Source organism: Loxodonta africana, chromosome 3, assembly GCF_030014295.1.
Source record: "Loxodonta africana isolate mLoxAfr1 chromosome 3, mLoxAfr1.hap2, whole genome shotgun sequence".
Lineage (NCBI taxonomy): Eukaryota > Metazoa > Chordata > Mammalia > Proboscidea > Elephantidae > Loxodonta > Loxodonta africana.
In genome coordinates, this window is record NC_087344.1 from 151,276,292 (window position 1) to 151,299,307 (window position 23,016).

General features: G+C 45.9%; 2 non-coding genes across 2 annotated transcripts; one reads left to right on the plus strand and one right to left on the minus strand.

The window, feature by feature from the left end:
- Positions 1-7,588: 7,588 nt before the first annotated feature.
- TRNAN-GUU (transfer RNA asparagine (anticodon GUU)) lies at positions 7,589-7,662 on the minus strand. Its single transcript has one exon. It is a non-coding gene; the product is annotated as a tRNA-Asn (tRNA).
- Positions 7,663-8,260: 598 nt separating this feature from the next.
- Positions 8,261-8,332, plus strand: TRNAH-GUG (transfer RNA histidin (anticodon GUG)). Its single transcript has one exon. It is a non-coding gene; the product is annotated as a tRNA-His (tRNA).
- The last annotated feature ends 14,684 nt before the right edge of the window (positions 8,333-23,016 follow it).

Consider the following 23,016-nt stretch of genomic DNA (forward strand, 5'->3'; position numbering starts at 1 on the left):
GGAGGACCAACCAACCAGCTTCCGTACTTCTCATTCTGACAAGACTGTGGAAAATTTTGAAACGTGTGATCACCCAGAGCCTCGCTTCTCACCAATTCATGATCTCTTTCTGTTGATATTTGGCATATTAAAATTACCACCTCATGCCATGGATTAGCAGCACCCTCTTTACTACTGGAGGTAGAGTCATCAGCACTTTTAGGACTAGTCAGACTTGAGAACCAGTTTAGAAAACTCATCCTTATGATTCTGTTCCCCTGGAGCCACTCTCAGCACCAAATGTCTTAGGCCGGATACTCAAGAGAAGCAAAACCAGCGAAGCATGTGTATGGGGGTGTGTGTGTGAGTCTATGCATACATAACTGTGTGTGTGTATATATATATACATATATAGCTATATATGGGTATAAAGAGAGAAATTTGTCTCAAGGAAATTGCTCACATGGTTGTCCGGGATGCCAAGTTCCAAGTCCATGGGTCAGACATCAGGCTGGAGGCTTCTCCCATCTCATGTACCTGCAAGGGGTTATGAACCCAAGATTGGCAGGTAAGATGGCAGGCTTCTAGCTAAAGTCCCAAGAACTGGACATCAGACGATGACCAGCTAGATGCAGGATCCGGAGCAAGCAAGCAAGGTTTGGCAAAACATCTATACATATATTGGATGCAGGCCACACCTCTGAAGAAAATCCCCTTACCACTGATTGGCTTATCATGTCAGATCACATCATGCAGGATGACTACATCACTATATAACTGCCAGATTACATCATTACATGAATGCCAAACCACTGAGATTCATGGCCCAGCCAAGTTGACACACAACCTTAACCACCACACATTACCAACCCAGTGATTACCTTAATAATTTTCCCAGTTGGTAACTAAAACAACCTTTAAATAATTTTATCTACTTCTCTAAAAATGTTAAGTCCTGTTTCAATACACATTAATATACTTTTCCTTCCTAGGAAAGGTAAATCTCATGATAGTCAAAGTCAAATAGATGTTCACATTCTAAACTTGCCTCACTCTAGTTTCACTGATGATCAACCCTGATAACAACCCTTCTAAAATATTTTTTGCTTATGAAAATGAACTAATAACACACCTAAGTACTTATACTGTTATGGTGTAAATTCCAAATATTCTGCTATAAAATAATATTTACTAAGAGGTCATCCTACTCAGATAACTTTGGTGGGAATATGCCATTTAGGTAAAACCCTAAGAGAATTGATTTTTGACTGTATAAACAGGTTCTTCCTTGAGGGGATCTACCTCTCTTTCATTCAAAGAGCTCTGTGCTTGTGAATTTGTTGAGGGTCTGTGACTGTCTATTGCTGTGGTTCAAGTCAGACTATGTTCACCAGACTTAGTGTGTTTCTGCTTATGCAAATCAAGTAAGACTTTAATAGGTTGCCCAGCTATTGCATTTCTAGAGACACCAACCAAGGAGTTAATGCCAAAGAGCTTTGAGAGACAGACCATTCTGATTAATGCTTCAGCTTTGTACTCAATGTAGTAACTGAGGTCACCTTGTCCTTTAAGGTTAAATGTTGTGACTTGACCCTTCCAATCCCATCTTCCCATCATCCCCATTCATTTCAATGATCCCAGTTCCATGGTAGCAGTTCCCACTGTCTTTCATAAAATGACCACCACAGAGTTTTTTGAGGATGTGAAAACAGTTCTGTAGGATCTATTTCTCACAGCCTTGTTGAAGGTAGTGTCTTCCGACCTTTCCAGGGGATAAAAGTAGGGGCAAATGAACATGTCTGTGGAGTGTACAATTAATTTTTACTCAAAGGATTTGGACTTTTTCCCTGGTTTCTGAGACAGAATCTCTTAACACCTGAGATTTTCCCAGTGATTGGAGTCTTTGTAATTTCTGGAGGGGCTCCAGGTCACACCTGAGAGTTTATGCTCAAGGAGCAAGAGGGACTTCTTTGAGAGGATAAAGAGGAGAAGTCCCCAAGAGGCTGGTTTAGAGGGGTATTGCCAAAACAAAGGAGTAACCAAAGGATCCTGAGATATCTGCAAGTTACTTTGAAATGGGGTAGAAAATACATACATATGGAGAGGTGGACAAAGCTAATGTGGAAAATGTTCATTGGTAAGTGCGTGAAGCATAAAGTCACTACTCTTTCAACTTTATGTTTGCAATTGTTTTGAAAAAGGAGATTTGGAGCTCTTTTCCCACGTTCTACTTTGTTCTCTGGAGATGAACATTCTGAAAGCGAAAGGTTAGGTTTCTAAGATGAGGACCACAGGAGCGGTGAAGGTTCCTGGTGGCCAAGGGCAAGATACAGCTGTTGGAAGCCCCAAGCCACTGAACAGTTGCTCATCTCCTCTCACCTCTCCAAGTCTGGGCAATTCTGGGACTCTTCTGCATCAAACAAGGCGGAGGAGAGAGGGCGCAAAACAACTTGCCCTGACCAGGAATTGAACCCGGGCCGAGGCGGTGAAAGCGCCGAATCCTAGCCACTAGACCACCAGGCCCTGCCTGGCCCGGTGTAATCCCCCGCCTCCAGATAGTACATCTGTTCTCACCAAACTCTGGGAAGCCAGGACGCCTACCCTCTCCTCCGGCGATCGTCCCCCAAGGCCCTTCCCTCGTTGTCTTCTCCAAAACGCCAGTCAGCCTGCAGCACGCCGAGGGCTGTCAGGTCTCCGCAAGTTTCGGGGTCAACTGGCTCTTCCTCGCTGCCGCACTTCAGACCTGACATAGAGATGTGCCTTTGCGCGGCGGCAGTGTGTGAAGAGACGGTGGCTGGGGTCCAGCGGAGGGCAGGAGCCTGCAGGGAGGAGTTGCCCAAGGTGGGAAGAGGGCCGAGCTTGAGCGCCCAAGAACTCCAACATCAAAAAGGGTTCAGATGGATACAGAAACGGAGACAGCCTGGATGAGTAACTCTTTGAACCCGGACCCCGGGACCCCTTATTGAACTCCAGATTTCCCCCCTGAAATTCCGCTGCCTCTGCCTTTTTCCCATCTGTGTTGATTTCCTTCCATGTGCTCAGGCACAAAGTGCGAGCTTTCCTTGGCGCAGGTCTTTTCCTCAAACTCCACATCTAATTATTACGGAATTTTCGTGTTCTCCATGGTAGTACAGTGGTTGAGAGCTCAGGCTGCTATGTAAAGAGTCCGTAGTTGGAATCCACCAGCCCGTCTTTGGAAACCCTTTGGGGCTGTTCTATTGTGCTCCCTATGAGTCTGAATAGACTCGACCGCAGTAGACCTTTTGGTTTTTTGTCCGTCAAATGTGGACGTTGGTCTATACAGTTCCTCCCTTTCCTGAGCGATGAATTTGGACGAAGGACTCTCCTGATAAAGCCGGGAGATCGGTTTAAGGCGTGGCCCTCCGCTCGCTCAGACCTTAGGGTTCGAGACCCTTAATTGCAAGGCCTGGGGCTGGGCTGCCTTTGCCCCTTTTATTTGGCTCTGTCCCTCAAAATCAGCCTGTTCCTGGCCTGTCTTGGGAAGTTGGGGACATGCCTGAGACCCCTTGCTCGACTGGCCTCTCCGAGTCAAGAAACCAACTCCCTTCGGGTTCTGTCTGCAGACAAGCTTCAGAAAGCGCTTTTTTCCCATTTCTTGAACTGGGCTCTAACCAGGTGTGGGATATGCGGGGGCTCACGCTGAGAGTTTGTGGTTCTCCAGTAGCCCGCTCTTCTCTGCCTCTGTAAAGAATCCAATGCAGGTCTTCAAGGCTGGCTTGGCCTGTGTTGCTTGTTAGATATTTTCAAAGAGCCAAGTGCCCTAAGACGCATGTTTCAGCCTTTGCTAAGGTACAGCTAAAACATGAAGGTGTGATTAAAGTAGTGGACTGAAATTGAGTGGCACAGAACAAGAGACTCCACAAGTGTCAGAGAGGGGATGGAGGGGAGGAGCTGAGGCAAAAGGGCTTCTGAGGAAAGAGTGCAGGGTAGGGCCTGGAGGGAGGGTTCTGGTGTTCCTGGGTGGCCCGGACGTGTGGATCATTTTGCGTGTGTGCGTGTGTGATAAAATAGATAACAAAACACTTGCTATTTCAACCACTTTATGTGCACAATTCAGTGACAGTAATTACGTTCACCATGTTGCGGAACCATCACCACTATCCGTTTCCAAAATTTTCCACGTCCTAAAAAATTCAGTGCCCCTTAAGCAATCTTTCCTGCCTTTTCCCTCCCACCCGCCCCTGGTAACCACTAATAAACGTTGTTCTCTACGCATTTGCTATTTTAGAGATTCCAAGTAAGTGGGATCATATAATATTTGTCCTTTTGTATCTGGCTTCTTTCATACAGCATAATTTTTCTAGGTTCTTCCATGTCTTAACATGTATCACAACTTCCTGTTTATGGCTGAATAATATTCCATTATATGGATATGCCACATTTTGTTCATCCATTCATCTGCTGATGGACACTTGGGTTGTTTACACCTTTTGGATAATGTGAATAATGCTACAGTGAACACTGGTGTACAAATATCTGTTTGCATTCTTGCTTTCAATTTTGGGGGGTATATACCTAGTAGTGGAGGTGTTGGGTCATTTGGGAATTCTATGGTTAACTCTTGAGGAACTTCCAAACGGATTTCCAGAGGCTGTACCATTTTACAATCCCTTCAGCAATGAGTGCGGGTTCCAATTTTCCACATCCTCAGCAATGCTTGTTTTCCAGTTTTCTGCCAAATGGTTGAGCACTCGGCTACTAACTGAAAGGTTTGTGTTTGGAACCCACGCAGAGGCGCTTCATTGCCATCCAGTCGATTCTGACTCATAGCGACCCTATAGGACAGAGTAGAACTGCCCCATAGGGTTTCCAAGGCTGTGATCTTTACAGAAGCAAGCTGCCACATCTTTCTCCCGCACAGTGGCTCCTGGATTCGAATTGCTGACCTTTCAGTTAGCAGTCAAGTGCTTTAACCACGGCAGCACCAAATTACAGCCTTGAAACCCTATGGGGCAGTTCTGCACTGCACTTATGTGGTCGCCGTGAGTCCTAACCAACTCCATGGCAACTACCAGCAAGTGGGGGGATGAATAACATTGCACATCTTTTCATGGAACCAGCGCCATTAAAGGGGCCACCGAGGCGCTGCTCCGAAGCCTCGGGGTGAGAGCCTTCATAGCTCCTGGGCTGTGGGGAGCTGGAGAGCCCGAGAGGAGCTTAGTTCTGAAAATGGAAACTCTAATGAGCTGTCCAAGTCCTAGCTTAACGGATAGGCGCAGAAAACTACATTATGTCCTAACTGAAGCCACAGATCCCTTTGCCTGAGGGATTGTTGGTGCTTTTCCCGAGGGCTTTCTCCAGCACTTTGCTGCTGGCAGTCGAATTTCAAATGTAGTTGAATTTCCTGTGCTGGAAGCCAAAGTACTTGAAAACTGCAGGTCGTACAACTTTCATGGACAAATTCTTAGGTTAGCTCACCTACCCGGTTCCCGTAGTGCAGTGCTTATCACCTTCACCTTACGCGCGAAAGGTCCCTGCTTAGAAACCGGGCGGAAACAGGTTTTCTTTTGCGGGTGGACAAGTGTTCGCCAATAGCCTTGTAAGGAGAAGAAGGGGGAGAAAAAAAAAAAAGAACATTGCAAGAAGACTTCCAATTACTCAGCATCTTGAGCCAGACCTCATTTCTCTGCTCTAAATCAGATGGCAGACCAGGACACAATTCTCATCTGGTTCTTGGGAGGCGGGGCACCAAACGAGACATGCTTTATGTTAATTTTAGTTCCTGAGAGTTCTAAAGGTTCTCTTTGTTCTCTTCTATCACCTGAACCTTCTCCACCTGCTGACACTGAAAAAGAAAAGGGCCTCAGGAAGCACCGAGCCACCCCTTCGGGCAAAGGAGACTGAGCCTCCCGATATTCCCTGGCTTAGGGTTCCTCGCCTATCCTAGAAACAAGGACAGTGGGGCCCCACACGTTTGCTTTGAGTTCTCACACCAAAAGCAAACGGAAGTGGCAGGAACAAGAGAAAGAGATAACAAAGAGGCATTAAAGCTAAGCCTTGAGAGAAATGACCAGTCAAGGCAAATGCAGTGAGCCTTGGTTCGCTTGGTGCTTATTGAGGCCCTTTCCAGGACTTTGCTGCTGGCAGTGGAATTTCGAACTGGAATTGAATTTCTTCCACTGAAAGCCACAAAAGTTAAAGAAGAGCAGCAGAGAGTTTTCCCTGGTGTTTATGTAGTGTAGTTGTTATCACTTTTGCCTCACACGCTAAAGGTCCCGGGTTCCAAACCGGGCGGAAACAGTTGGTCTTTACTTCTCAAAGCGGATTGCTACTTTTTCTCATTGCTTTAGATCTAGAATCAGACTCGAGTCCCAGAAAGTCCCAGAGGGAAATGCACAAACTGTGATGACCCATAGGAAGGTGCAACATAACCAGAAGTACTGCAAGATTTATGCCACTTTATATAAACCTAAATCCTAGGGTGTATCTATGGAAATGGATCCTAAGGGGGTAGAAGCAGGGCGGAAGGAACATAATGTTGGATACGGCTAGGTTTCCTTATTGACATAGGTGCACTAGATAGAAATTCTGGAGCCACTGTGTTTTGAGCAGCTGCCAGCAATTCTAAATTGTTCACTTGAAGCAGTTGACTGAAAACTTGCACCCAAAGGTGGCCTACAGTAAATGAACTTGAAATGCCAGAGCGTCTTTGATGCATTTATTGTAGAGGAAAATACTGAAAGCCTTAGGGGGATTAGAAAGCTACAAGAAATTTATCACGTAAGACAGGTTCATTCACCCACATCTACAGCCCCAGGTACGGTCAGGAAGACATTATCTTTAACAAGTATGTGAGAAATACATTTAAGGGACCTGTTCTTGCATATTCAAAGCATTCTGTGGTGGCGACTTTATGAAGCATAGTGGAAACCACTGCCATTGACCTGGGATTTCTCAAATTAATGGGAGTCTTAGTGAGGGTTGCTAAAGAAACAGAACGAGGGATTATAAATAGATAGCTAGATAACTAATGGTGATTACAACTTTATTTGTAATTATAAAAGCATAGAACCAACTTAATTTCCAAAGTATATGGCGAGGGTTAAATAAACAATGCTAAAACCAAACCCGTTGCTGTCGAGTCGATTCGGACTCATAGCGAACCTATAGGACACAGAACTGCCCCACAGGGTTTCCAAGGAGCGCCTGCTGGATTCAAACTGCTGACCAGCTGTAGCACTTAACCACTACACCAACCCAAACCAAAAACCCAGGGCCATCAAGTCCATTCGACTCATAGCGACCCTATAGGGCAGAGTAGAGCTGCCCCGTAGAGTTGCCAAGGCGAACCTGGCGGATTAGAACTGCAGACTCTTTCTTAGCAGCCTTAGCACTTAACCATGACGCCACCAGGGAGTCCAACCACCACTCCACCGGGGCTTAAATAAATAACACTACAAATAAATAATACGGGGGGGGGGGACTTCTTAGTCAAAAACAACTCCCATGATTCTTTCAGTCATTTCCGAGTTCTCAGTTTCCAAAAAAAGAGGATAGAATGGAGACTACCATTTCTCTCTGCCTTTCCCTAGTAAGATTTATGGAGCAGAAACGCTGGGAATATCTTAACAGTGCAAAACCTGGGGACCGTCCCTGGGTGGGCTCGAACCACCAGCCTTTCGGTTAACAGCCGAGCGCGCTAACCAATTGCGCCACAGAGACCGCAGGTAACCCCACCTGTTTGTACCAGGAGTGAACGCCTTTGAACCACTGGACGGTGCCAGCGGCTTTCTGCAGTACGACCTGCACAAACCCTCGGAAAATCCGGCAGGTTGGGGTGACAAATGGTGTTGTTGATCGCGTTAAAATCAGTGCGTTGGGTGAGTCTGAAGCTAGGAGGGCAGCCGAATGGCCTTCGCCCCTCCTTGCTCCACCTCCGCCTCAGATGCCTGCGACCCCCGGAGACCCCGGGTCTGCAACCCCTGCCTGACCCCAATAGGGTCCAAGACACTGCTTCTCCCCCTTCGCCCGCCCACCCGCACCATAAGTGCGGAAAGGGGAGCGGTGAAGAGGGGCGAAGGAAAGCAGGGAGGCGTGGGCGAGAACAAGACCTCCAGGAGGCAGGTGCAGAAACTCGGGCCAGGTGCTGGGGAGGAGAGAAAGGTTTCTATCCTGTAGCACAATGGGGAGGCAGGAGCTGAGAGATGGCAAGAAGTGAGAGAAAAGCAGAGCACCTGTGGCTGTTCAAGAACAAAACAGTGTGAAAGTTTTTATGTCAATAAAGTTTAAAGACCAGTGAGCGCTGACAAGTTTGTGGTGCGCCGTGATCGTATAGTGGTTAGTACTCTGCGTTGTGGCCGCAGCAACCTCGGTTCGAATCCGAGTCACGGCAGCGTCTGGCGCTAATTTTGTCACTCACTGGCGCGCTTCGTTTGGTTTGCAGTTCATTCCCGCACGGGCATCGCTCCCCATCTGCGCCTAGAAGGCAGCGGGCCTTACAGCTAGAGGTCGGAAGGGAAGGAACCCCGACAGTGTGCATACCTGGAGCCAGGTCTAAGGGAAACCTGCAAAAGGTGAAATGCCTCTCACCCAGCCTAACAAGTACCTTCCACTGTTGAGATGATGTGGTCATAACCGTTTTCCTGGTAAAGGTATTTCAAATACCAGCTGGGCTTTTGTACACGAAACCAGAATAAACTTTTAATGCGTTTACAGTAAAATCCAAACCTCCTGCCATAGTCCGTTTGCGGGCCATGTCCCTCACCGCTTGTCCCTCCGTTTTTATGCTAACAGTACATTATTGAAGTGTATGAGTATCACTTATTAATGAAGATCAAAGGCCACAGCCTTCAGTATGGATTGCACCTCAACATAAAGAAAACAAAAATCCTCACAACTGGACCAATGAGCAGCATCATGATAAACAGAGAAAAGATTGAAGTTGTCAAGGATTTCATTTTCCTTGGCTCCACAATCAACAGCCATGGAAGCAGCAGTCAAGAAATCAAAAGATGCGCTGCATTGATTGGGTACATCTGCGGCAAAGGACCTCTTTAAAGTGTTGAAGAGCAAAGATGTCACCTTGAAGACTAAGGTGCGCCTGACCCAAGCCATGGTATTTTCAATCGGATCATATGCATGTGACAGCTGGACAATGCATAAGGAAGACCAACGAAGAATTGATGCCTTTGAATTGCGGTGTTGGCAAAGAATATCGAATATACCATGGACTGCCAGAAGAAGGAATAACTCTGTCTTGGAAAAAGTACATCCGGAATGCTCCTCAGAAGCAAGGATGGCGTGACCCAAACGCACTGGTTTCAACGCGAACAACACCAGGATTTGTCACCCCAACCTGCCGGGTTTTCCGAGGTTTTGCGCTATTGGCTCTGCAGAAAGCGTCAGGCATAGCCTAGCGCTTCACACGCGTTCACTCCTTGTGGAAAAGAGAACGTTTATCTGTTGCGCAATCGGTCAGCGCGTTTGGCTGTTAACCGAAAGGTTGGTGTTTCTGAGCCCACCCCGGGACACGCCTGAGATTTTATAAATGTTAAGATGAACCCAGAGCTTCTGCTCCTTACATCTTACTATATACAGGCAGAGAGCAACTTAGGTAGCCTTCTATCCTCTTTGCTTGGAAACTGAGAACTCAGTAATGATTGAAAGAAAGAAATCATCGGAGTTGATTTTGACTAACAAGTTTTTTTTTTTTTAATTTTTTCCTCTTTGTTTACTGGTACTATTATTTCTTTAAACCCTGGTGGTGTAGTGGTTAAGTGCTACAGCTGCTAACCAAAAGGTGAGCAGTTTGAATCCACCAGGCGCTCTTTGGAAACCCTGTGTGGCAGTTCTACTGTGTCCTATAGGGTCGCTTTGAGTCGGAATCGACTAGACAGCAACAGGTTTGGTTTTGGTATTATTTATTTAACCCTTCCCATATACTTTGGAAATCAAGTTGGGTCTATGGTTTTATGAATACAAAAAAAGTTGTAATCACCTTTAGCTATCTAGCTATCTATTTATAATCGCTCGTTTTGTGTCTTTTAGCAACCCTAACTAAGACACTCCCATTAATTTCAGAAATCCCAGGAAGTGGCAGCGGTTCCCACTGTCCTTCATAAAATCACCACCACAGAATGCTTTGAGGATGCAAGGACAGTTCCTATAAGTATATTTCTCACAGACTTGTTGAAGGTTATGTCTTCCTGATAATACCTGGGTCTATAGATGTGGGCGAATGAACATGTCTTATATGGTAAATTTACTGTAGCTTTCTAATCCCCCTAAGGCTTTAGATATTTTCCACTACAAGAAATGTATCAAAGACGTTGTGCCATTTCAAGTTCATTTCCTGTAGGCCACCTTTGGGTGCAGGTTTTCAGAGAACTGGTTCAAGTGAACGATGTAGAATTGCCGACAGCTGCTCAAACTAATACAGTGGCTCCAGAACTCCTACCTAGTGCACCTGTATCAATCGGTAAACCTAGCCATATCCATCACTGTATTCCTTCCGCCCTGCTTCTACTCCCTTAGGATCCACTTCCATAGACGAACCCTAGGATTTAGGTTTATATAAAGTGGCAAAAATCTTGCAGTACTTCTGGTGGTATTGCGCCTTCCTATTTATGGGTCATCACAGTTTGTGCACTTCCCTCTGGGACTTTTCGGGACTCGTGTCTGATTCTAGATCTAAAGGAATGGGAAAAAGTAGCAATGGGCTCTGAGGAGTAAAAAAAGCAACTACTTCCGCCGGGTTTCCAAGCCAGGACCTTTTGCGTGTGAGGCGAACGTCGTCACCACTACACTACCGAAACCACGAGGTTCACATAACTTGAGGAACATCCGTGAAAACTTTATGGCGGCCTTCTTGAACTTTCGTGACTTTCAATGTACCAATTTCAATCCCATTTCGAAATTCGATTGCCAGCAGCAAAGTCCTGGAAAGGGCCTTGTTAAGCACCAAGCGAACCAAGGCTCACTGCATTTGCCTTGATTGGTCATTTCTCTCAAGACTTAGCTTTAACGCCTCTTTGTTATCTCTTTCTCTTGTTCCTGTCATTTTAGTTTGCTTTTGATGTGAGATCTCAAATCCAGTGTGTGGGGCCCCATGGTCCTTGTTTGGAGGGTAGGGGAGGAACCCGAAGCCAGGGCATATCGGGAGTCTCAGTCTCCTTTGCCTGAAGTGTTCGCTGGGTGCTTCCTGAGGCCGTTTTCTTCTTCAGTGTCAGCCTGTGGAGAAGGTTAAGGTGATAGAAGAGAACAAAGAGAACCTTTAGAACTCTCAGGAACTAAAACTAACATGAAGCATGTCTCGCTTGGTGCCCCGCCTCCCAAGAACCAGATGAGAATTGTGTCCTGGTCTCACATCTGACTTAAAAAAAAAAAAAAAAAAATAGCGCAGAGAAATGAGGTCTGGCTTAGGTACTCCGTAATGAAGTCTTCTGTCTTTTTTTTTTTTTTTCTCCTTAAAGGCTATTGGCAAACGCTTAACCCTTCAGGAATGAAATCTGTTTTAGCCCGCCTTCTAAACAGGGACCCTTCCCGCCTGAGCCCAACGTGATAACTACTACCCTACGAAACCACGTGACTGAGCTAGCCTAAGAATTTGTCCAGGAAAATCGTAAACCCTGCAGTCTCCAAGTACTTTAGCTAGCAACACACGACATTCAACTACATTTGAAATTCGACTGCCTGCAGCAAAGCGCTGGAGAAAGCCCTCGGGGAAAACACCAACAATCCCTTCAGGCAAAGGAGTCTGTGGCTTCCCTTAGGCCTTAAAGTAGTTATCTGCGCCTATCCCGGAAGCTAGGACTTCGGGGGGTGGTGGTGTGGGGTGCTCCGCCGGGCTTCAGGAACCCTAAGTTCGCTAGAGTTTCCATTTTCAGAACTAAGCTCCTCTCGGGCTCTCCAGCTCCCCGCAGCCCAGGAGCTGTGAAGGCTCTCATCCTGGGGCTTCGGACCAGCGCCTCGGTGGCCCCTTTAAAGGCGCTGGTGTTCCAGACAAATGATCCCTGTTTCCATGAAAAGATGTTCAATGTCATTACTCCTTATTCATTCCCCCACTTGGTGTTAGTTGCCATGGAGTTGATTAGGACTCATGACCATCTCATAAGTGCAGTGGAGAACTACTGCTCCATAAGGTTCTGAAGGCTGTGACTTGGTGGTGCACTGGCTAAAGTGCTCGGTTGCTAACTGAAAGGTCAGCAGTTTGAATCCACCAGCCCCTGTGTGGGAGAAAGATGTGGTGGCCTGCTTCTGTAAAGATCTTAGCCTTGGAAACCCTAAGGGGCAGCTCTACTCTGTCCTGTAGGGTCGCTATGAGTCAGAATTGACTAGATGGCAACGGCTTGGAGTTTTGGATCTTTCAGGAGCAGATCACCAGACTTGCCTTCCGAGGTGCCTCTGCGTGGGTTCCAACCACAAACCTTTCAGTTAGTAGTCGAATGCTCAACCTTTTGGCACAAAACCGGAAAACAAGCATTGCTAAGGATGTGGGAAATTGGAATCCTCACCCATTGCTGGTGGGATTGTAAAATGGTACAGCCTCTGTGGAAATCCATTTGATGGTTCCTCAAAAAAGTTAACCATAGAATTCCCAAATGACCCAACACCTACATTACTAGGTATATACCCCCAAAGAATTGAAAGCAGAAATGCAAACAGATCCTTGTACACCAATGCTCATTGCAGCATTATTCACAATAGCCAAAAGGTGTAAACAACCCAAGTGTCCATCAACAGAGGACTGGATAAACAAAATGTGGTATATTCATACAATGGAATGTTATTCAGCCATAAAGAGAAAAGAGATTCTGATATATGTTAAGACATGGATGAACCTAGAAAAATTATGCTGAATGAAATAAGCCAGATGAATAAGGACAAATATTATATGATCCCACCTACTTGGAATCTCTAGAACAGCAAATGCATAGAGGCCAAAGTTTACTCATGGTTACCTGGGGCAGGTGGGAAGGAAAAGGCAGGAATGACTGCTTAAGGGGCACTGGATTTCTGTTAAGGGTGATGAAATCTGCGGAAACGGATAGTGGTGATGGTTCCACAACATGGTGAACCTGAGCACTGTCACTGAAGGTTGAAATGGCAAGTGTTTTGTTTCCTATTTTATCACACACACTCAAAATGATCCACACTTCCGGTCCACCCAGGAACAGTAGAACCCTCCCTCCAGGCCCTACCATGCACTCTACCTGGGGCCTGAGCTGGGCTCTCTGCTCTCAAGCCCTTTTGCCTCAGCACCTCCTCCCTGTGTGGCTGGATTTCAGTCCACTACTCTAATCATGCCTTCATGTTTTAGCCGTACCTGAGCAAAGGCTGAAACATGTGTCTTAGGACATTTGGCTCTTTGAAAATATCGAACAACAAACACAGGCCAAGTCAGCCTTGAAGGCCGGCACTGGATTCTTTTGGACACCAGACCAAGAAGCCCAGTATAAACCGCAGGACCCAGGGGAAGCTCACGCAGAATTCACAATCCCTTGATTTCTCCCTCCTCACTCTTGGACATTCTTCTTGAAGGGAAGTTTTATTTCAATACTGGAAACTCATCTTCATTTGCCTTTTTTTATTTTTCTGCTCAACAGATCATGGAGTGCGAAAGTTAACGGAGGCGGTTTGCGCAGGTTTTTCACCTTCGCCTCAGGACAACCGCCAATAGGCAAAGAGTTTCTGTAGCTCACAGGCTTTAATGTTATTCCCCATAGGATTTCCTTTGGAAATCTAGATTTAAAAAAAAGGGAAAAGTTTGGGGGCAAGAATGTGCCCTTTTCTCATGCAGTTGCTGCTCTAGGTGCTGAGGTTACCGCGCTGCCTTCACACCCAAAGTTCAAGTGCTCCCTCACCCTGGGGAGGGCGCAGGTTCCTTGCTCACTGGAAACCAGGACTCCGTGCTCGCATTTGTTTTTTGGCTCAAAGTGGAGACGGGGACACAACTGGACTACGTTAGGCCCTTCAGCGACCTAGGACCCTGTTCCAGACGAGGCTGCCTTCCAGGTAGCTTTAGATCAGGAAATGTCATACCGTGCATTTCCCCTTCCCTTCTGGATCAATCTCCCGCCTCCCCGCCCACCCAGAGGAGAGGGTTCACCGCCTTTCTGTCGGGTCACGACCCTTTTTTGGATCCCTCCTGAATTGGACAAAGGGGGAGGTTGCCCTTCCCTTACACAGGGGTTCAGAAGAGAAGGCTACTGGAGAACCACAAACTCATCGCGTGCGCCCCTGCGTATCGCACACCTGGGGCGCGCGCACTTCAAGACAGGAAAAAGAAAAGCGCCTTCCGAAGCTTCTCTGCAGGAGGAACCGGAAGGGGGTTGGTTTCTTAACCTGGAGAGAGGAGAGGAGCAGAGGGGTCCCAGGTATGTCCGCAACTCTCCAAGACAGGCCAGAAACAGGCTGATTTTGAGGGATAGACCCAAAGAAAAGGGGCAAATGCAGCTGAACCCCAAGCCCGGAAATTAAGGGTCTGGAACCCTAAGGTCTGAGCGAGCCGAGGGCTACGCCTTAAATTGACCTTCGCCTTTATCAGGAAAGTCGTCGGTGCAAATTCAGAGCTCAGGAAAGGGAGAGACTGCGTACACCAACGTCCACATTTGACGGACAAAAACCAAAAGATCCGTTGCGGAGGAGTCTATTAGGACTTAAAGCGAGCACAGTAGAACAGCCCATAGGGTTTCCACGGAGCGGCTGGTGGATTCGAGCTACCGACTCTTCACCATTGTACCACCAAGAAGAACACGTAAATCCCTGAGTAATTAGATGTGGAGTCTGAGGAAAAGACCGTCGCTAAGGAGAACTCGCAGTTTTTTGCCTGAGCATAGGGAAGGATGGAGTGGCCATCAACAAAGATGGGGCATATGGCAGGGGCAGAGGACTTTAGAGGGGAAAATCCAGAGTTCAATTTGGGGTCCCGGGGCCCTGGTTCCAAGAGTTATTCATCCAGGCTGCCTCCGTTTCTGCATCCGTCTGAGCCCTTTTTGATAGTGGAGTTCTCGGGGGCTCGTGCTCGGCCCCCTTCCCACCCTGGGCGCCTCCTCCCTGAAGGCTTGTCCCCTGCGCTGGACCGGGCCACCGTCTCTCCACACGCTGCCGCGCGCAAAGGCGCATCTCCAGGTCAGGTCTGAGGTGCGACAGGGCAGAGCCACCTGGCTCCGAAACTTGGGAAGACCTGACAGCGCTCGGCGTGTGGCAGGCTGTCTCGCGTTTTGGAGAAGGCGAGGAGGAAAGGGCCATGGGGGAGGTTCGCTGGAGGAGAGGGCAGCGTGCAGGAAGGTAGGCGTCCAGGCTTTCCCGAGTTGGGTGGAAAGAGGCGTACCTTCTGAAGGATGCAGATGACAGGTCTTTGGGTAAGTCCCTGGTGGTCTAGTGGCTAGGATTCGGCGCTTTCACAGCCGCGGCCCAGGTTCGATTTCGGGTCAGAGAGAGCTGTTTTGAGCAGTCTCTCCTCCGCAGGAATCTTCTTTTGCCTTGTTTGATGCAGAAGAGTCCCAGCATGACCCAGGCTTGGAGAGGTGAGAGACGATGAGCAGCTCTTCAGCGTCTTGGAGCCCCCAACAGCTGTATCCTGCTCTGGGCCACGAGGAACCGTCACCACTCCTGTGGTTCTCATCTTTCAGAATGTTCATCTCAAGAGAACAAAGTAAAACCTGGGACAAGAGCTCCCAATCTTCCTTTTCAAAAGAATTAGAAACATAAAAAAGTTGGAAGAGTAATGACTTTATATATTCTTCATGTCCATTTACCAATGAACATTTTGTACATTTGCTTTGTCCAACCCTCCATATATATGTATCTGCTACCCCATTTCAGAGTAACTTGCTGATATCTCAAGATCCTTTGGTTACTCTTTTCTTTTGGCAATATCACTCTAAACCAGCCTCTTAGGGCCTTTTCCTCTTTGTCCCGTCAATGAGGCCCCCTAGCCCCTTCAGCATAAACTCTCAGGTGTGACCTGGAGCCCCTCCAGAAATTGCAAAGATTCTAGTCACTCGGAAAATCTCAGGTGTTTAGAGATTACCTCTCAGAAACCAGGGGAAAAGTCCAAATCCTTTGAGTAAAAATTAATTGTGCACTCCACAGACATGCTCACTTGCCCCTACTTTTATCCCCTGGAAAGGTCTTGAAGAGACTACCTTCAGCAAGGCTGTGAGAAATAGATCCTACAGAACTATTTTCACATCCTCAAAGAACTCTGTGGTGGCTATTTTATGAAGGATAGTGGGAACTGCTACCATGGAACTGGGATCATTGAAATGAAGGGGGATGATGGGAAGAAGGCATTGGAAGGGTCAAGTCACAACATTTATGCCTAAAATACAAGGTGAGCTTACTTCCTACATTGAATACACAGATGAAGCAGTAATCTGAATGGTCTGTCCATCAAACCTCTTTGGCATGAACCCCTTGGTCAGTATCTCTAGAAATGCAATAGATGGGCAACCTATTAAAGTCTTACTTGATTTGTATAAGCAGAAACAGTCTAGGTCTGGTGAACATAGTCTGACTTGAATCACAGCAATAGACAGTCTCAGACCGTCAACAAATTCACAAGCACAGAAGTCTTCGAACAAAAAATTGGTAGATCCCCTCAAGGAAGAACTTGTTTATACAGTCAGAAAGAAATTGTCTTAGGCCTTTAGCCAAATGGTGTTCTCCCACCAAAGTTACCTGAGTAAAATGACCTCTTAGTAAATATCATTTAATACCAGAATATTTAGAATTTACACCATAATAGTATAAACACTTCGGTGTGCTATTAGTTCATTTTCATAATCAAAAAATATTTCAGAAGGATTGTCGTCAGGGTTGATCATCAGTGAAACCAGAATGAGGCAAATTTAGAATTTGAACATCTATCTGACTTCGACTGTCATTAGATTTACCTTTCCTAGGAAGCAAAAGTAGAGTAGATAAATGTATATTTAAACAGGACTTAAGACTTTTAGAGGAGTAGATAAAATTATTTATAGGCTGTTTTAGCTACCAGTTGGGAAAATGATTAAGGTAATCACTGGGCTTGTAACGTGTGGTGGTTAACGTTGCGTGTCAGCTTGGCTGGGCCATGATTCTCACTGGTTTGGCAGTTATACAGTGATGTAGTCATCCTGCATGATGTGATCTGATATGATCAGCCAATCAGTTGTAAGTGGGTTTTCCTCGGGGGTGTGGCCTGCATCCAATATATGTATAGAAGTTTTGGCAAACCTTACTCGATTGCTCTGGTTCCTGCATCCAACTGGTTATCATCTGACCTCCAGTTCTTTGGATTTTAGCCGGCAGCCTGCTTCCTTTCCTGCCGAACTTGGGTTCCTCTGCCCCTGCAGGTACGTGAGACGGGAGAAGTCTCCAACCTGATATCTGACCCATGGACTTGGGACTTGCTAGCTCTACAACCATGTGAGCAATTTACTTCAGATAAAGCTCTCTCTCTCTCTCTCTACACATGTATATAGTTATATGTACATACATACACACACACCCAAACACACACACACACACACACACATCCATACATACGCTCCACTAGTTTTGCTTCTCTTGAGAACCTGGCCCAAGAGACTTGGTACTGAGAGTGATTCCAGAGAAACAGAATGATAAGGATGAGTTTTCTCAATTGGTTCTCAAGTTTGACTAGTCCTAGAAGAGCTGACGATTCTACCTCCAGTAGTAAAAAGAGTGCTGCTAATCTACGGCAAGAAGTGGCAGTTTTAATATGCCAAGTATCATCAGAAATAGATCAAGTATTGGTGAGAAGCGAGTCCTTGGGTGATCACATGTTTGAAAATTTTTCACAATTTTGTCAGAAAGTAAGGAAGCTGGTTTTGTGGTCCTACTTTCATTGGACAAAGTGGTGAGAGAGACGAGCTCAGGGCTTCAGAGTCACAGTACAAGCGCCTTATGAAATACCTCAAAGTTGCAACATGTGCCCTGAAGGAAAGCCTTATTTCTTGTAGTAACAGAGCTGATATTGCTGAAAATCTAACACAGATTCTTATTGCAAGAGTGGCTGAGTAACAATGTAATTAACTTCCCAACCCCGAATGGTATCTGAAGTTAAAGCGAGGCCATTGATTGAGGTGAAATGAGACCCCCAAACTTGGAATGGGAACATATGGGCAGATAATCAGGGAACTGGGGACACTGAGGCTCTAAATTCTGTTGAGTCATGGCTGCCAGGAGAATCAGCACTCTTACCCCCATCTGAAGAGATTACTCCATCTTCTCGTAAGCCACCAAAACAAATAAAACAAACAAACAAAACCCATTTCCGGCCAATAGGAGGTGATTCCGACTCATAGTGACCTCATACAACAGAATAGAATGACCCCATAGGGTTTTCAAGGAGCTTCTGGTAGATTTGAACTAATGGTCTATTGGTTAGCAGCCAACTCTTAACCTCTATGGCACCAGGGTTTCAGCGAAGCCACTGCCCTCCAGTAAAGCCGTTATACACTTCCACCCCCATTTGATGAAATTAACCCAACTGTGTCTGAAGAGTCTTTGAGATATCACCTGCAGAGGCAGCTGGTGCTTTGCCTGAGGCATCCCCTTACGTAGATGCCTTTCAAGACTTTTCTGAATGTTCCCAGGACTCACCCCCACTACCCATTTTTGTTCTAGGTCTATAACTAGACTGAAGTCCCAAAAGGTGAAGTACAAAGTGTGAACAAGGAGAAGGCACACCACACTCCAAGGGAACTGCTTGACTTTCCTAATATGTGCAAATAGAAACCCGGGGAATATGTGTGCAAATGGCTATTAAGGGTGTGGGATAATGGTGCAAGGAACATAAACATGGGTCAGTCTCAGTTTATCAATATGGGCCCACTAAGCACAGATTCTTCATTCAGTGTTTCTGCGCAAGAGGTTAGGAAAAGATCTAATAGTTTATTTGGTTGGGTTAATGAAGTACAGATTACATGGTGGCCTACAGTAAATCAGGTTGAAGTACAAGACCTGCCCTGGTATACTGTAGGATAAGGTGTTGAAAGACTTAGGGAAATTGGCACATTAGAGTGTATTTATCAGGTTAGACCCACATGCCCACACATGGGGTGCCAGAGGACACACCATCTGTGAGAAAGAAATTTGCTAAGGGGGTCACAGCATTCTTGAAGACTGCTGTGATTGCCCTTTTATGTGAGTAAAGCTTGACAATGAGAACTGCCCTAACTGAATTAAAACTCCTAACTACAATGGGGCTGATTGGCCCCGCGCTGTTAGGAGCCAAGTGGCAGCACTCAATTGACAAAGACAAGGTGGGAGTGGTTAGCGGTTACTACAATCCACAGCAGAGTCAAAACAGTAATCAGAATAGTGTGACTTGTATGGAATTATGGTGTTGGCTAATGAGTCAAGTGTCCTAGGGGTGAAATAGGCAAGAAATGTACTAAATGTTTACTTGATCTCTACAAGCAGAAGAATTCCAGGTCAAGTGAACGGTAATCTATCTTGAATCACCAGAAAAGAAAGTTGCAGCCTCTCAATCAATTCCCAGCCTAGAGCTAGTTTACTGACCCACAACCCCTTGAATGAAGGGGAAGCCAGGTCCCCTTGAGGAAAGACCCCCTACACTGCCAAAAATTTATGCTATGAAATTTCTCCCAGCCTCCCCCAAGTGATCTACAGGCTTTTATGATAGTGACTATTCATTGGGGAAAGGAAATAATCAGAATTTTCTGGCATTACTGGATACTGGTTCTAAACACACACTAATTCCAGGAGACTCAAAACATCACTGAGGCCCACCAGTCAGAGTAGGGGCATATGAAGGTAAGAATCTTACTGCACCTTTAGCTCAGATTCGTCTCACAGTGTGTCTGGTGTGTCCCCAAACCCATCCTGTAGTGATTTCCCTAGTTCCAAAATGCATAATCAGAATACATTTACTCAGCAACTCCCAGAACCTCCACACTGGATACGTGACAAGAGGAATAGGGGCTCTCAGGGTACAAAAAGCCAAGATGAAGCCATTAGAACTGCCCCTATCTAGGAAAATAGTAAACCAGAAGCAATACCGCATTCTTGGAGGAACTGCAGAGAGTACTGCCACCATCAAGGGCTTGAAGAATGCAGGGCTAGTGATTCCCACCACATCCCCATTCTACTTGCCTATTGGGCCTGTGCAGAAAACAGATGGACCTTGCTGAATGGCAGCGGATTACCATAAACTTAACCAAGTGGTGACTCTAATTGTAACTGCCGTTCCAGATGTGGTTTCATTGCTTGAGCAAATTAATATATCTCCTGGTACCTGGTATCCAGCTATTGGTCTGACCAAAGTTGTTTTCCTATTTTCAGTTTTGAAGAAACATCAGAAACAGCTTTTCCTCAGCTTCAAAGGCAATCAATACACCTCTACTGTCCTACCTCAGTGATATATCAGGTCTCCAGCCCTATGTCTTAATTTAGACCTCAGGGACATTGATTGCATTTCCATTACTCAGGCTATGATACTGGTCCATTACATTGATGACCCTATGCTGATTGAACATAGTAAGGACAAAGTGTAAAAGATTCTGGACTTATTGGTAGAATACTTGCGTGCTAGGAGTTGGAAAATAAACCTCACAAATATTAAGCCTCCTTGCCCCTCAGTGAAATTTCTAGGAGTTCAGTGGTGTGGGGTAGTGGTGTGGCTCATTCAGGAAGAACTGTCCTTGTCAGTAGTCCCCGGATATCTCCTGGCGTTCATTGGTCTGTGAGAGACCCTCACATGTTGTCTACGTCCCGTGCCTGACCCTCACTACACGTCTCTTCTCTTTCATGAAACAGCACGCAGAAAGAATTAAGACTAGGACCCACCCTCCTCCGGTATTACTTAACTGATATTCTCTTCAAAGAGCAGGAGAAAGATGTAGCAGTTGGCTTCTGCTCTGTCCTATAGGGCCTCTGTGAGTCAAAATTGAGTCCACCCACAGTGGATTTATCTTGAATGAAAAACTCTATTACCCCAAAAAAGGTCACATTCACAGGTACAGCAGTTAGGAGTGTGATCTTTCCCTTAGGGGGACACAATTCAATCCCTAACACTAGAGGGAGAGAGAATTCCATGGCTGATGCCCCCTTTTTTTTTTAATTAATTTTTATTGTGCCTTAAGTGAAAGTTTACAAATCAAGTCAGTCTCTCACATAAAAACCTCTATACACCTTGCTACATATTCCCAATTACTCTCCCAGCTCCCCCATAAGACAGCCTGCTCCCTCCTTCCACTCTCTCTTTTCCTGACCACTTTTGATGATCTTCTTAATGTTGGTAAAAAAAAAAAAATCTTCTTTTTTCACAGCCAGGTGATCCTGAAACAACTTCTAGTTGACAAAAAGCATTTCTTCCCCGGCTGTGAGTGCCCCTGATTTATCTGATTTTTCATCAAATATATTGGTGCCAAGAGTTTTATCTTTGATATCACTAACTCTGACCTCCATTTCCTCAATTCTGCTCCTCTGATTTTCTATTGAGTTGTCTAATTCCAAAATTTTATTGTTAATGTTCTGAATTTCTGATTGCTGTCTCTCTATGGATTCTTGCAGCCTGTTAAATTTGTCATTATGCTCTTCAATAACCTTCTTAATTTCCTCGAGCACGTTATCTGTGGGATCCTTGGTTTGTTCTGCATTTTGCCTGTTCTCCTTCCTGATCTCTTGAAGAGTTCTCTATATTAATCTTTTGTATTCTAACTCTGGTAATTCCAAGAATATATCTTTGTCCAGAAGATTCCTTGATTCTTTGTTTTGGGAGCTTGTTGAAGCGAACATGTTCTCCTTCTCTATGCGATTTAATTTTGACTATTGTTTCTGAGTCATGTATAAATTATTGTCTTAATTTATTTTATGTTAGCTTACTGTATCTTATCTTCTTGCTTTGTTTTGTTTTAATATGCCCAAATAGGCTGCTCAAGTGAGCTAGCTTGATTATTGGTGCCTTTGAAGCTCTAACGTCCTGTCACCAGATGGCTAAAGCTGTTACCAGGTATATAAGCCTAGGAGTCCATTCACTTTTTTTCTTGTATGGTTTCAGCTGAGGTGTCCAAGTAGTTGGTGCAGGCTCTCACCTACAGTCTCAGAGGAGCAGGGGTGATTGGTGTAGGCGCAGATATCTGGTTGCAGCAGGGGGTCACACTCTGAGCAAGGGAGGGGCTGACAAGTGTCCCCCAAGTGTCTGTGAGGAAAGGGAGTCCCTGTGCCCTAGAGCTCACAGGTGTGTGGGGTTTGTAGCTGGACAATGGGGACCCAGTGCTTTTGGCTGTAAGGATTAGCAGGCAGCACTTATCCTTGGGCCCCTGTTGTGGGTGGCTAGGTGCTGTGGGTGAGCTACCAATCCTTGGGCCCCTGATATGGGTAGGTGAGGACCCTGCTTAATAGGCAGAGCGGTGTCAAATGTCAAAATTCAGCCTCTCTGCCCCACAGCTGAAACAGTTGAAATCAGACCTCAGGCACGTGCTCTGCTGCACTATGCCAACAAGGGCCTAAGCTGCTGAAATGGGCCCACACAGGTCCACCCAGTGGGGAAAGGCATTCAAAGTCCATAGGCTGCTTGTGCCTGGATAGGAGCTGCTTCTGCCCTGAGTTCCCAGGTTAGGGGAACTGGCAGGTTGTTTTTCCTCCATTTGTTAATTTATTCCTTCTCCAAGGCCAGGAGAATGGCTCATGGTGCACAGCAGAACCTATCTCAGGCCCAGGGAAATCGGGTACCGCTGAAGCCAACTCAAGGGCTGGGGTAGTGGGGGGAGGGTTTAGATAAATGGGAGAGGCTTCTTTCAAAAGGGGTGCTTTTTTTTTTTTAATTTTTATAGTTTTTTAAGTAAAAGTTTACCAATTCAAGTCAGTCTCTCATATAAAAATTTACAGACACGTTGCTATATCCTCCTAGTTGCTGCTCTCCCTGTAATGAGACAGCACACTCCTTCTTTCCACTCTCCATTTTTGTGTCCATTCGGCCAGCTTCTGACCCCCTCTGCCCTCTCACCTCCCATCCAGACAGGAGCTGCACACATAGTCTCTTGTGTCTACTTGATCCAAGAAGCTCACTCCTCACAAGTATCATTTTCTATTCTATAATCC